Source organism: Salvelinus alpinus, chromosome 14, assembly GCF_045679555.1.
Source record: "Salvelinus alpinus chromosome 14, SLU_Salpinus.1, whole genome shotgun sequence".
NCBI classification, from domain to species: Eukaryota; Metazoa; Chordata; class Actinopteri; order Salmoniformes; family Salmonidae; genus Salvelinus; species Salvelinus alpinus.
Window position 1 is genome coordinate 29,446,435 of NC_092099.1, and position 13,983 is coordinate 29,460,417.

The following is a 13,983-nucleotide window of genomic DNA, read 5'->3' on the forward strand; positions in this document are numbered from 1 at the left end:
TTGATGCCCCACACACACACACACACACACACACACACACACACGCACACGCACGCACGCACGCACGCACGCACGCACGCACGCACGCACACACGCACACACACACGCACACACACACACACACACACACACACACACACACACACATGTTGCTGATACTCTATTTATTATCTATCCTGATTGCCTAGTCACTTTTACCCCTACCTACATGTACATATTACCTCAATTACCTCGTACCCCTGCACATTGACTCGTTACTGGCACTCCTTGTATACTGAACAAAAACATAAACGCAACATGTAAAGTGTTGGTCTACATGTAACTTGTTGTTCCCATGTTTCAGGAGCTGAAATAAAAGATACGCACAAAAAGCAAATTTCTCTCAAATGTTGTGCACAAATTTGTTTATATCCTTGTTAGTGAGCGTTTCTCCTTTGCCAAGAGAATGCATCCAGATGTGGCATATCAAGAAGCTGATTAAACAGCATGATCATTACACAGGTGCACCTTGTGCTGGGGACAATAAAAATCCCCTCTAAAATGTGCAGTTTTGTCACACAACACAATGCCACAGTGTAACGGGGTGAGTGACTGGTTGTCGGGAAGTCAGGCGCAGGAGAGCAGGGATGGGTGATAACAGGAGAACTTTAATACACCCTGGCCCAAAAGCACAGCTTAGGCAGCACAAAGCACAACCACGGTAACATGAACCGGATTAAACAAAACAAACAAACCTAGGTTTGAAACAAACCTAGCGCAAGCCAGCCTGTAGTGTAACACCCTACACAAAGAACAATTCCACACACAGACATGGGGGAAACAGAGGGTAAAATAAATTTAGTCTGATGAAGGAATGTGAACCAGGTGTGCGGGAAAACAAGACAAAACAAATGGAAAATGTAAGGTGGAGCGGCGATGGCTAGAAGACCGGGGACGTCGACCGCCGAACGCCACCCGAACAAGGAGAGGGACCGACTTCAGTGGAAGTCGTGACACACAGATGTCTCAAGTTTTGAGTTGCAATTGGCATGCGGACTGCAGGAATGTCCACCAGAGCTGTTGCCAGAAAATGTAATGTTAATTTCTCTACCATAAGCCACCTCCAATGTCATTTTAGAGAATTTGGCAGTACGTCCAACCGCCCTCACAACCGCAGACCACGTGTAACCACGCCAGCCCAGGACCTCCACATCCAGCTTCTTCACCTGTGGGATCCTCTGAGACCAGCCACACGGACAGCTGATTAATAACTTCTTTGGGATAGGGGGCGGTATTTTGACGTCCGGATGAAAAGTGTGCCCAAAGTAAACTGCTTGCTACTCAGGCCTAGGATATGCATATAATTGGTAGGTTTGGATAGAAAACTCTCTGAAGTTTCTAAAACTGTTATAATGATGTCTGTGAGTATAACATAACTGAAATGGCAGGCGAAAACCCGAGGACAAACCATCAACCAATATATGTAATTCAGCATACCACTGATTTCAATGGCTGGCAATTTTATAATAGGGCGAAATCGTCCCCAATTGCAGTTCCTAGGGTTTCCACTAGATGTCAACAGTCTTTAGAAAGAGTTTCAGGCTGGTTTTTGGATAAATGAGGGGGAAGAAGTCATTTTTCTAAGGGCTCCCATTTTTGCTGTAGTGTTTCCAAGTGCATGGCCGAGAGTGCCTTCTTTTTGTTTATTTCCGGTAAAGACAATAACGATTCTCCGTCTTAAATTGTATTGTTTATTTGCGTATTAGGGTACCTAAGGTTTGATTCTAAACAGTGATTGACTTGTTTGAATAAGTTTGTTGGGAACGTTTGGGATTCATTTTGTATGCATTTTGACGGAGGGAAAACGAGTGGATTATTGACTGAAGCGCGCCAGCTAAACTGAGTTTTTATGGATATAAAGAATAACATTATCGAACAAAAGGACCATTTGTAATGTAACTGGGACCTTTTGGAGTGCCAACAGAAGAAGATCTTCAAAGGTAAGGCATATATTATATCGCTATTTCTGACTTTCGTGTCGCAACTCCCTGGTTGAAAATTATTTGTTATGCATTTGTGTGCTGGACGCTGTCCTCAGATAATCGCATGGTTTGCTTTCACCATAAAGCCTTTTTGAAATCTGACACCGTGGCTGGATTAAGAACAAGTTAAGCTTTATTTTGATATATTGTACTTGTAATTTCATGAAAGTTTAATATTTATAGAAATTTTATTTGAATTTGGCGCTCTGCCATTTCACCGGATGTTGGCCAGGTGGGACGCTACCGTACCACCTATCCCAAAGAAGTTTTAAGCTGAGGAGTATTTCTGTGTGTAATAAAGCCCTTTTGTGGGGAAAAACTAATTATTTTGGGCTGGGCTTTGCTCCCCAGTGGGTGGGCCAGTCTCCCATGGGTGCCCTCCCAGGCTCCCCCATGACTGTGCCCCTGCCCAGTCATGTGAAATCCATAGATTAGGGCCTAATGAATGTATTTCAATTGACTGATTTCCATATATGAACCGTAACTCAGTAAAATTGTTGCGTTTATATTTTTTTCAGTATATATATAGTCTCGTTATTGTTATTTTGTGTTAAACTTTCCTTTTTTATTTTTAGCAAATTTTTCTTAGTTTTTAACTCTGCATTGTTGGGTAAGTGCTCATAAGTAAGCATATCACAGTAAAGTCTGTTGTATCAATCACGTGACAAAAATGTTATTTGATTTGGATGTAGCTAGCTATTATTGTGTCTCACAGAATTAGCTATTCAAGTTAGCTAGCTAACATTAGCTAGTTAGAGTCGAGAGCTAGCTAGTTAGCCCACATGTTTTTCAAATATTCCAAGATAACTAAGCCTCAATGTGTCCCACATGCTTAAACTAATTAACCCTATCAGTCCCGATACCCCAGCAATAATTGGCTTTTCATTTATCTGACTTTCATTCATCTGCATGTCAAGCCCTTATATTTAGGTTCCCAATTAAGTGTTTCACCATTTTCTTTTCAGGACAACCAGGGCTAAAAGTAGAACCGACAACTTGACATAAATAGTTGTATTCATGAGTTTTAATTGACAAATGTTAAAAATGAATATATATGAATGCTGGACGTACAGAAATGGTTTGCTCACTGGGAAATTAATTTCAAACTAGTCAGTGACAACTGTTACAGTATCATAGGATTTCCTATGATCTATGTAGAAGAACTCCTTACGTTCTAACAACTCTTGTGTAGCTTGTGGGCATCATAGAGCAAAACAGGTATATGTTCGTGAGAGTCTCAGCTTTTCATAAATAGCTCAAACCATTCAGACTACAGACATTTGTGACTTGTTTCAGGAAACTAGGCGTATGTCGCGGGTCACTACTTCACAGGAGAGCAATTTTAATCAAAATTAGTTTTGGGGCAGAAATGCCTTCTGGAACATGTGAACTTTCATGTGCCGTAATAACAATCTTATTATTCGTATCTCAGAGCCATTTGCTTTGCTAGTTATAGCCTAATGTTATCTAGCTAACATTGAACCAGGTTGGTTAGCTACCTGCAGATTCATGCAGGGTAGTAATGTCATGAGTTAGGATTATGGTTCATTGTTTAGCTAGCTAGCTACATGTCTTAACAAAAGACTCCACTATGGTAGTATCCATTTCAATAGAATGTCACTGCGACAACTGTTGATAGACGTAGCTGGTAAATTCGCTCTGGCTATCTACTCCGACTTCAGAACACTCTCGTCTGAGTGTGCCAGAGCACAGAATAACTGACGAATTTACGAACACTCAACACCTGTTGAATATGTCAAGTGTCAGTAAAATTTGCCAAAAAAACGTAAATTGTTGCCAGCAGCACAGTTGCAGTCACCAACGCTCTGGATAACATTAAAACAGCCTAACCAGCTCTGCTAGGGCGAGTAAAATGGTCAGTGAGCTGTTCTCTCATTTGTGTCTGGAAGTAGCTAGCAAGCTAGACAACGTTAGCCAGTTAGCTTGGGTGCTTGACTGCAGTTGTTAGGGCAGAATGTTTGGAACAAACCTTAAAGAAATGGGTGGGGCTAAAGCTTAAGAGTGTGTGAACGATGCTGAATGGGTGTCGACAAAGAAGAGCTCTTCAGTAGGTACCAAAACATTCAAAGGCCATTTTCTCAAAAGTGATATACTATTTTGTCGCTCTGTGTCTCTGCTTTTATCCAATGTAAAAAAAATAATAATAATTCAAATGTTGCTACATAAGACCGAATCTAGGTGGTCTGTCACATTTTTGTAAAAAGACATTTTGGGATCCGTCTTTGTGTCACGCCCTGACTTTAGTTATATTTGGTTTCTTTATTATTTGGTTAGGTCAGGGTGTGACAAGGGTGGTTTTCCTGAGCCGCCCGTCTGTCCTGAGCTGCAAGAGCCGCCCGTCTGTCAGGAGCTGCCAGAGCCGCCCGCCAGTCAGGAGCTGCCAGAGCCGCCCGCCAGCCCGGAGCTGCCAGAGCCGCCCGCCAGCCCGGAGCTGCCAGTCTCCTTCCTGCCCGGAGCCGCCAGAGTCTCCCTCCTGCCCGGAGCCGCCAGAGTCTCCCTCCTGCCCGGAGCCGCCAGAGTCTCCCTCCTGCCCGGAGCCGCCAGAGTCTCCCTCCTGCCCGGAGCCGCCAGAGTCTCCCTCCTGCCCGGAGCCGCCAGAGTCTCCCTCCTGCCCGGAGCTGCCAGAGTCTCCCTCCTGCGTGGGGCCCGCGGCGAGGGTCTGCGTCCCTCACCAGAGCCGCCACCGCTGGGAGATGCCCACCCAGACCCTCCCATATAGGTTTAGGTTTGCGGCCGGGAGTCCACACCTTTGGGGGGGGTACTGTCACGCCCTGAGTTTAGTTATATTTGGTTTCTTTATTATTTGGTTAGGTCAGGGTGTGACAAGGGTGTTTTTTTTTGTTTTTGTATTGTCTATGGGTTTTTGCCTTGTCTAGGGTTTTTGTTATCTATGGGGATTTTGTATTGTCTAGGGGTAATTAGGTTGATGGTGGCCTGGATGGGTTCCCAATCAGAGACAGCTGTTTATCGTTGTCTCTGATTGGGGAGCCTATTTAGGTTGCCATTTTCCAAGTTGGTTTTGTGGGTAGTTGTCCATGTTTAGTTGCCTGTGAGCACTACGTTGGCTTCACGTTTCGTTATTTTGTTAGTTTGTTAAGTGTTCTTTGTTGAATTAAAATATGTATTCCAATCGCGCTGCACCATGGTCCACTCCTTTAAACGGTCGTGACACTTTGTCTCACAAAGACCGCTCTAGCTCTGCCCCCGTTAATCACACAGACTAATGTATGGTATCTACGGATGCAGAAGAAATAGACAAATCCAATGGTACAAGCCAGAAGTCAATGTTTCAAAGGGGTGTTTAAAGGGGGTTAGCTGTCCAATTCGCACCTGCTACCAATGGTACTCATTGGGTTAAATAGTGATAAGAAAGGATGGTCTTCTCTGCCTGGCTTAGCAACAAAAGATTACACACCCTTAAAATCTGAATTTAAATTAGATGAAGGATTCATCTTTCCAGTGTATGTTATACATTATAGACGATCCTATCTCTCTACGGATAGCTATACCTGTTTAAATAGATGCAAAGACCATACAGTGCCAACCCCCATGGATCTATCTACTCATTGAAGTGCAAAGAAGCCCCTCTTGCACATCTTCATGACCACAAGCACCGTATTATCAGACAAAATCAAATCATTTTCACCTTTTCTTAGTACCATTTCCATTTTTCACCGTTACTAAATCGCACTCCCCCAACGGGATGTGTGTATTTGTTTTTCATTTTCCCCCCATCTCCTGTACTCAGAGAGTGACCTTTCACTGGCTTGCAGGGATATGAAATCAAAACAAGGGAGAGCTTTTCCATCCAAATGGATGTGAGATTAGAATCAGATGTAGACTTACAGCACATAACGGCTTAGAATGTCTTGGTATCCAGGAGGGATACACAAACAGTGACAAACCATTGGAAAATGCAACTGTGAAATGAATCAACAATGTACCCTGCTAGCTAGTACACAACAATGCTTGTTTTGTTGGATAGGTCTAATGACTGAGAGATGGCTGGCTTGTAGTCACAAACATTGATTTTCCCTTACTTTAAGCCTTTTACTCACCAGGGGCTGGTGGTGAGATATAATTTTAATGAGCAGCTTGAAAAGGAACAACTGTAAAATGTAGGCAAACGGAACAGATCCAGCATGCAATTCAGCAATTAATTAATGCTCCACTCCACTGAGCCTGCCACAAGGTGAGGACCTCCCTCCAGCTACAGTGGGGAAGAGAACAGTAAATATGCACACACATACACACATGGCCATCTCCAGGCATAAGCGACATAAGCGGTCGGGTAACATTTTATTTGACTTACTATTGAGAGTAGGAATAGTAGAACATACCAGGTGCAATTTAGAAATTTTGTTGTGCATCATCAGTTTTTCCCTTGTTATGTCAGTCACTCAATTAGCTGACAATTAGCCATGTACATTTTTAGATTGGTAGTTAGTCTAGCCAGCTATCTAAACTTAAATTAATCATGGCCGTATACCGACCGGGCACGTATGGCACGTGCCCAGGGGCCCTGACCTCCAAGGGGCCCACATTGATTTTGTTAGTCATTCTCACTCAGATATTATATGAAGATGGCTTAAGTCATGGCAAAATGTGTAGAATAAATAAATAAACATAGAACAAAACAAGAAACACAGGTAGCATACAGACATGGAACACAAACCGAGTCAATAACACCTAGCGAAACAACCAAAGGGAATGACATATATAGGGAAGGTAATCAGGCAGGTGATTGAGTCCAGGTGAGTCTGATGAGGTGCTGATGTGCGTAACAATGATGAGGGGTGTGCGTAATAATGAGCAGCCTGATGAACTTGAGCGACAGAGAGTGTCACACCCTGGCCATAGAGAGGTTTTTATTCTTTATTTTGGTTAGGCCAGGGTGTGACTAGGGTGGGCATTCTAGTTTCTTTATTTCTATGTTTTCTATTTCTTTGTTTTTGGCCGAGTGTGGTTACCAATCAGAGGCAGCTGTCTATCGTTGTCTCTGATTGGGAATCATACTTAAGCAGTCCTTTTTCCCTCTTTCATTTGTGGGTTCTTAAGTTTGCACTGGTTGTTATTTTGCCCTGCAGAAAGTCACGTTCGTATTTTGTTTTGTTGTTGTCGGTGTTCAGTTAATAAATAAATAGAAAGAACATGTACTACGCTGCGCTTTGGTCCACTTCTTCCCATGACGTTCGTGACAGAGAGGGAGCATAAGTGACAGCTATTAGCCCAAAGAAACGCATTGAATAAGAGATTCATACATGGAAAAACAGATTCTAAAAAAATGTATCAAAAGGAAGTTTGTGTTAAAGTGTCTGTCCTATATCTGAGAAATGTATCTTTTTTTATATAGTTATTCTCAATGGAATAACTATAGAATAACAGGTTATTGGTTTGGGATGGGGCAGTGGAAAAATTACCCAGGAGGCAGAGGCTGAAGTAGAGTACAGAATTATAACTTTTATTTAAAAAAAATTACGTGCCCTTAAAAACACTGTCTACAGAAAAGAATATAGAAAAATGTGAAAAACAATTCCACAAGAAAAATAGTAACTTTCAAAAGAGTTTTACTCCACCAGATGGCGGCACAGTCGAGTCCAAATTCACAGAGCCGGATTAGCGATCTAAACACAAGAGAATATAGAGTCAGTGCCTCGTTCCGCACAGCACTCCAAACATACACTCAGAAAACATTCTCTCTATCGTATAGCTTGGCCGTGTTTTAAAACTACAACTGGACTAAAAATAATCACAAATGTTGAAAAGGATAACTGTGCAAACAATGCTAAACAAAACACTCCACATAACTCTTTGTGTGTCTCTAACTTGCCACCGAGTAAGTAGTCCACATAGACCCACAGCCGGCCTCATGTGGACCTCCACCATACAAACAAATCAAATCACATTTATTTATATAGCCCTTCTTACATCAGCTGATATCTCAAAGTGCTGTACAGAAACCCAGCCTAAAGCCCCAAACAGCAAGCAAAGCAGGTGTAGAAGCACGGTGGCTAGGAAAAACTCCCTAGAAAGGCCAAAACCTAGGAACAAACCTAGAGAGGAACCAGGCTATGAGGGGTGGCCAGTCCTCTTCTGGCTGTGCCGGGTGGAGATTATAACTGAACATGGCCAAGATGTTCAAATGTTCATAAATGACCAGCATGGTCAAATAATAATAATCACAGTAGTTGTCGAGGGTGCAACAAGTCAGCACCTCAGGAGTAAATGTCAGTTGGCTTTTCATAGCCGAGTATCTCTACCGCTCCTGCTGTCTCTAGAGAGTTGAAAACAGCAGGTCTGGGACAGGTAGCGCGTCCGGTGAACAGGTCAGGGTTCCATAGCCGCAGGCAGAACAGTTGAAACTGGAGTAGCAGCACGGCCAGGTGGACTGGGGACAGCAAGGAGTCATCATGCCAGGTAGTCCTGAGGCATGGTCCTAGGGCTCAAGTCCTTCGAGAGAGAAAGAGAGAAAGAGAGAATTAGAGAGAGCATACTTAAATTCACACAGGACACCGGATAAGACAGGAGAAGTACTCCAGATATAACAGACTGACCCTAGCCCCCCGACACATAAACTACTGCAGCATAAATACTGGAGGCTGAGACAGGAGGGGTCAGGAGACACTGTGGCCCCATCCGATGATACCCCTGGACAGGGCCAAACAGGCAGGATATAACCCCACCCCCTTTGCCAAAGCACAGCCCCCACACCACTAGAGGGATATCTTCAACCACCAACTTACCATCCTGAGACAAGGCCGAGTATAGCCCACAAAGATCTCCGCCACGGCACCCACGGTGCCAACCCAGACAGGAAGATCACGTCAGTGACTCAACCCACTCAAGTGACACACCCCTCCTAGGGACGGCATGGAAGAGCACCAGTAAGCCAGTGACTCAGCCCCTGTAATAGGGTTAGAGACAGAGAATCCCAGTGGAGAGAGGGGAACCGGCCAGGCAGAGGCAGCAAGGGCGGTTCGTTGCTCCAGAACCTTTCCGTTCACCTTCACACTCCTGGGCCAGACTACACTCAATCATATGACCTACTGAAGAGATGAGTCTTCAGTAAAGACTTAAAGGTTGAGACTGAGTCTGCGTCTCTCACATGGGTAGGCAGACCATTCCATAAAAATGGAGCTCTATAGGAGAAAGCCCTGCCTCCAGCTGTTTGCTTAGAAATTCTAGGGACAATTAGGAGGCCTGCGTCTTGTGACCGTAGCGTACGTGTAGGTATGTACGGGAGGACCAAATCGTAAAGATGGGTAGGAGCAAGCCCATGTAATGCTTTGTAGGTTAGCAGTAAAACCTTGAAATCAGCCCTTGCCTTAACAGGAAGCCAGTGTAGGGAGGCTAGCACTGGAGTAATATGATCAAATCTTGGGGTTCTAGTCAGGATTCTTGCAGCCGTATTTAGCACTAATTGAAGTTTATTTAGTGCTTTATCCGGGTAGCCGGAAAGTAGAGCATTGCAGTTGTCTAACCTAGAGGTAACAAAAGCCAAAATTTTGGGACAGAAAGTTCCTGAATTTTGCAATGTTACGTTGGAAAAAAGCTGTCCCTGAAACAGTCTTGATATGTTCGTCAAAAGAGAGATCAGGGTCCAGAGTAACGCCGAGGTCCTTTACAGTTTTATTTGAGACGACTGTACAACCATCAAGATTAATTGTCAGATTCAACAGAAGATCTCTTTGTTTCTTGCGACCTAGAAAGAACAAGCATCTCTGTTTTGTCCGAGTTTAAAAGTAGAACGTTTGCAGCCATCCATTTTACTTCTTGGGGATGTCATTCGAAAACATAATGTTAACTTTCACTGTTATGCGGATGACAAACAGCTGTACATTTCAATGAAACATGGTGAAGCCCCAAAATTGCCCTCGCTAGAAGCTTGTGTTTCAGACAGGGCTTTACCTAGCAAAGACTTATAGATGACCTGGAGCCAGTGGGTTTGGCGACGAATATGTAGCGAGGGCCAGCCAACGAGAGCTTACAGTTCACAGTGGTGGGTAGTATATGGGGCTTTGGTAACAAAACGGATGGCACTGTGATAGACTGCATCCAATTTGCTGAGTAGACTGTTGGAGGCTATTTTGTAAATGACATCGCCGAAGTCAAGGATCGGTAGGATAGTCAGTTTTAGAAGGGTATGTTTGGCAGCATGAGTGAAGGAGTCTTTGTTGCGAAATAGATGCTTATTGTGAGTCTGGAAGGAGAGTTTACAGTCTAACCAGACACCTAGGGATTTGTAGTTGTCCACATATTCTAAGTCAGAACCGTCCAGAGTAGTGATGCTAGTCGGGCGGGAGGGTGCGGGCAGCAATCGGTTGAAGAGCATGCATTTAGTTTTACTAGCATTTAAAAGCAGTTGGAGGCCACGGAAGGAGTGTTGTATGGCATTGAAGCTCGTTTGGAAGTTTGTTAACACAGTCTCCAAAGAAGGGCCAGATGTATACAGAATGGTGTCGTCTGCGTAGAGGTGGCTCAGAGAATCACCAGCAGCAAGAGCGATATCATTTATATATACAGAGAAAAGAGTTGGCCGAGAATTGAACCCTGTGGCAACCCCATGGAGACAGCCATAGATCCGAACAACAGACCCTCCGATTTGACACACTGAACTCTATCTGAAAAGTAGTTGATGAACCAGGCGAGGCAGTCATTTGAGAAACCAAGGCTATTGAGTCTGCCGATAAGAATGCGGTGGATGACAGAGTCGAAAGCCTTGGCCAGGTCGATGAAGACGGCTGCACAGTACTGTCTTTTATCGTTTAGGACCTTGAGCGTGGCTGAGGTGCACCCATGACCAGCTCAGAAACCAGATTGCACAGTGGAGAAGGTACGGTGGGATTCAAAATGGTCGGTGATCTGTTTATTAACTTGGCTTTGAAAGATTTTAGAAAGGCAGGGCAGGATGGATATAGGTCTATAACAGTTTGGGTCTAGAGGGTCTCCCACTTTGAAGAGGAGCTTGACCACGGCAGCTTTCCAATCTTTGGGGATCTCAGACGATAAGAAAGAGAGGTTGAACAGGCTAGTAATAGGGATTGCAACAATTTTGGCTGATAATTTTAGAAAGAGAGGGTACAGATTGTCTAGCCCAACTGATTTGTAGGGATCCAGATTTTGCAGCATTTTCAGAACATCAACTGTCTGGATTTGGGTGAAGGAGAAGCGGGGGGGCTTGTGCAAGGGGGGGGGGGGCTTGCTGCAGGGGGTGCAGAGTTGTTGGCCGGGGTAGGGGTAGCCAGGTGGAAAGCATGGCAAGCCGTAGAAAAATGCTTATTGAAATTATCGATTAGTGTAGATTTATCGGTGGTAACAGTGTTTCCTAGCCTCAGTGCAGTGGGCAACTGGGAGGAGGTGCTCTTATTCTCCATGGACTTTACAGTGTCCCAAAACTTTTTGGAATTAGTGCTACAGGATGCAAATATCTGTTTGAAAAAGCTATCCTTAGCTTTCCTAACTGACTGTGTATATTGGTTCCTGACTTCCCTGAAAAGTTGCATATCATGGGGGCTATTCGATGATAATGCAGAACGCCACAGGATGTCTTTGTGCTGGTCAAGGGCAGTCAAGTCTGGGGTGAACCAAGGGCTATACCTGTTCTTAGTTCTACATGCTTATTTAAGATGGTGAAGAAAGCACTTTTAAAGAGCAACCAGGCATCCTCTACTAACAGGATGAGGTCAATATCCTTCCAGGATACCCAGGCCAGATTGATTAGAAAGGCCTGATCGCTGAAGTGTTTTAGGGAGCGTTTGACAGTGATGAGGGGTGGTCATTTGACCGCGGACCCATTACGGATGCAGGCAATGAGGCAGTGATCACGCAGATCCTGGTTGAAGACAGCAGAGGTGTATTTAGAGGGCAAGTTGGTCAGGATGATATTTAAGAGGGTGCCCATGGTTATGGATTTAGTGTTGTCTGGTAGGTTCATTGATCATTTGAGTGAGTGAGATTGAGGGCATCCAGCTTAGATTGTAGGACGGCCGGGGTGTTAAGCATATCCCAGTTTAGGTCACCTAACAGTACAAACTGTGAAGATAGCTGGGGGGCAACAATTCACATATGGTGTCCAGGGCACAGCTGGGGGCTGAGGGGGATCTATAAAAAGCGGCAACGGTGGGAGACTTGTTTCTGGAAAGGTGGATTTTTAAAAGTAGAAGCTTGAATTGTTTGGGCACAGACCTGGATAGTATGACATAACTCTGCAGGCTATCGCTGCAGTAGATTGCAACTCCGCCCCCTTTGGCAGTTCTATCTTGTCGGAAAATAATGTAGTTGTGGATGGAAATGTCATGATTTTTGGTAGCCTTCCTAAGCCAGGATTCAGACACGGCTAGGACATCAGGGTTGGCGGAGTGTGCTATAGCAGTGAATAAAACAAACTTAGGAAGGAGGCTTCTAATGTTAACATGCATGAAACCAAGGCTTTTACAGTTGCAGAAGTCAACAAATGAGAGCGCCTGGGGAATAGGAGTGGTGCTGGGAGCTGCAGGGCCTGGGTTAAACTCTACATCACCAAAAAAACAGAGGAGGAGAAGAATAAGGGTACGGCCAAAGGCTATAAGAACTGGTCGTCTAGTGCGTTCGGAACAGAGAGTAAAAGGAGCAGATTTCTGGGCGTGGAAGAATAGATTCAGGGCATAATGTACAGAAAAGGGTATGGTAGGATGTGAGTACAGTGGAGGTAAACCTAGGCATTGAGTGACGATGAGAGATGTTTTGTCTCTAGAGGCACCAGTTAAGCTAGGTGAAGTCACCGCATGTGTGGGAGGTAGGACAAAAGGGCTATCTAAGGTATATTGGGCAGGGCTGGGGCCTCTACAGTGAAATAAAACAATAAATCACCAAAACCGCAATAGACAAGGCATATTGACATTAGGGAGATGCATGTGTAGCCGAGTGATCATAGGGTCCAATGAGTAGCAATAGGTGAGTCAGGGAGCCGATTCAGTAGTTTCTACTATGCTAGGCAAGCTGGATACACAGCGATTCAGACAGCTAGTGGGCCGGGGCCAGCAGATGGGCCTTCGGCGACGTCGCAACGGAAAAGCCTGTTGAAACCACCTCGGACAATTACGTCGGCAGATCAGTCGTGATGGATCGGAGGGGCTCCGAATCAGCAGTAAAGGGTCCAGGCCAATTGGCAAAAGAGGTATTGTAGCCCAAGAAATTAGCTGGTGGACCTCTTCGGCTAGCCGGGAGATGGGCCTAGGTCGAGGCTAGCTCAAGGCTAACTGATGCTTGCTTCGGGCCAGAGACGTTAGCCAGGAGTAGCCACTCGGATTGCAGCTAGCTAGCTATGATGATCCGGTGTAAAGGTTCAGAGCTTGCGGAAGAAATCTGGAGATGTGGCAGAGAAAAAGCAGTCCGATATGCTCTGGGTTGATATTGCGCTGTGTAGACTGGCAGGTATTGACCGAGCTGAGGCTGGCTGGTGTCCGAGTTAACGGTGAAGACCGCTAGCAGTGGCTAACTGACTACTAGCTAGTAGCTAGTTAGCTGGCTAGCTTCTGATGGGGGATCCGTTTCTAAAGTATAAAAATAGCAGATCCGTACCACATTGGGTGAGGCGGGTTGCAGGAGAGTATATTCAGTCCGTAGATGGAAAGTGAGATTAAAATACATACAAAATATATACACAAAAAAAAACGAGGAAAACTATATTTAAACGGGACATTACAGGACACGACAAACCACACGTCCGACTGCTACACCATAATGTGTAGCAGTGATAAGGATAATAAATGAGTAAATTACTGAGTAAAGGGTCTGAATAAATGTACAAAAAATTTAAAAACCTGTTTTTTCTTTGTCATTATGGGTTATAGTGTATAGATTGATGTGGGTAAAAAAAATATTTAATACATTTTAGAATAAGAATGTAACCTGGAATACTTTCCGAATGCACTGTATCCTGTGGGAAACACGCGGGCAGCAC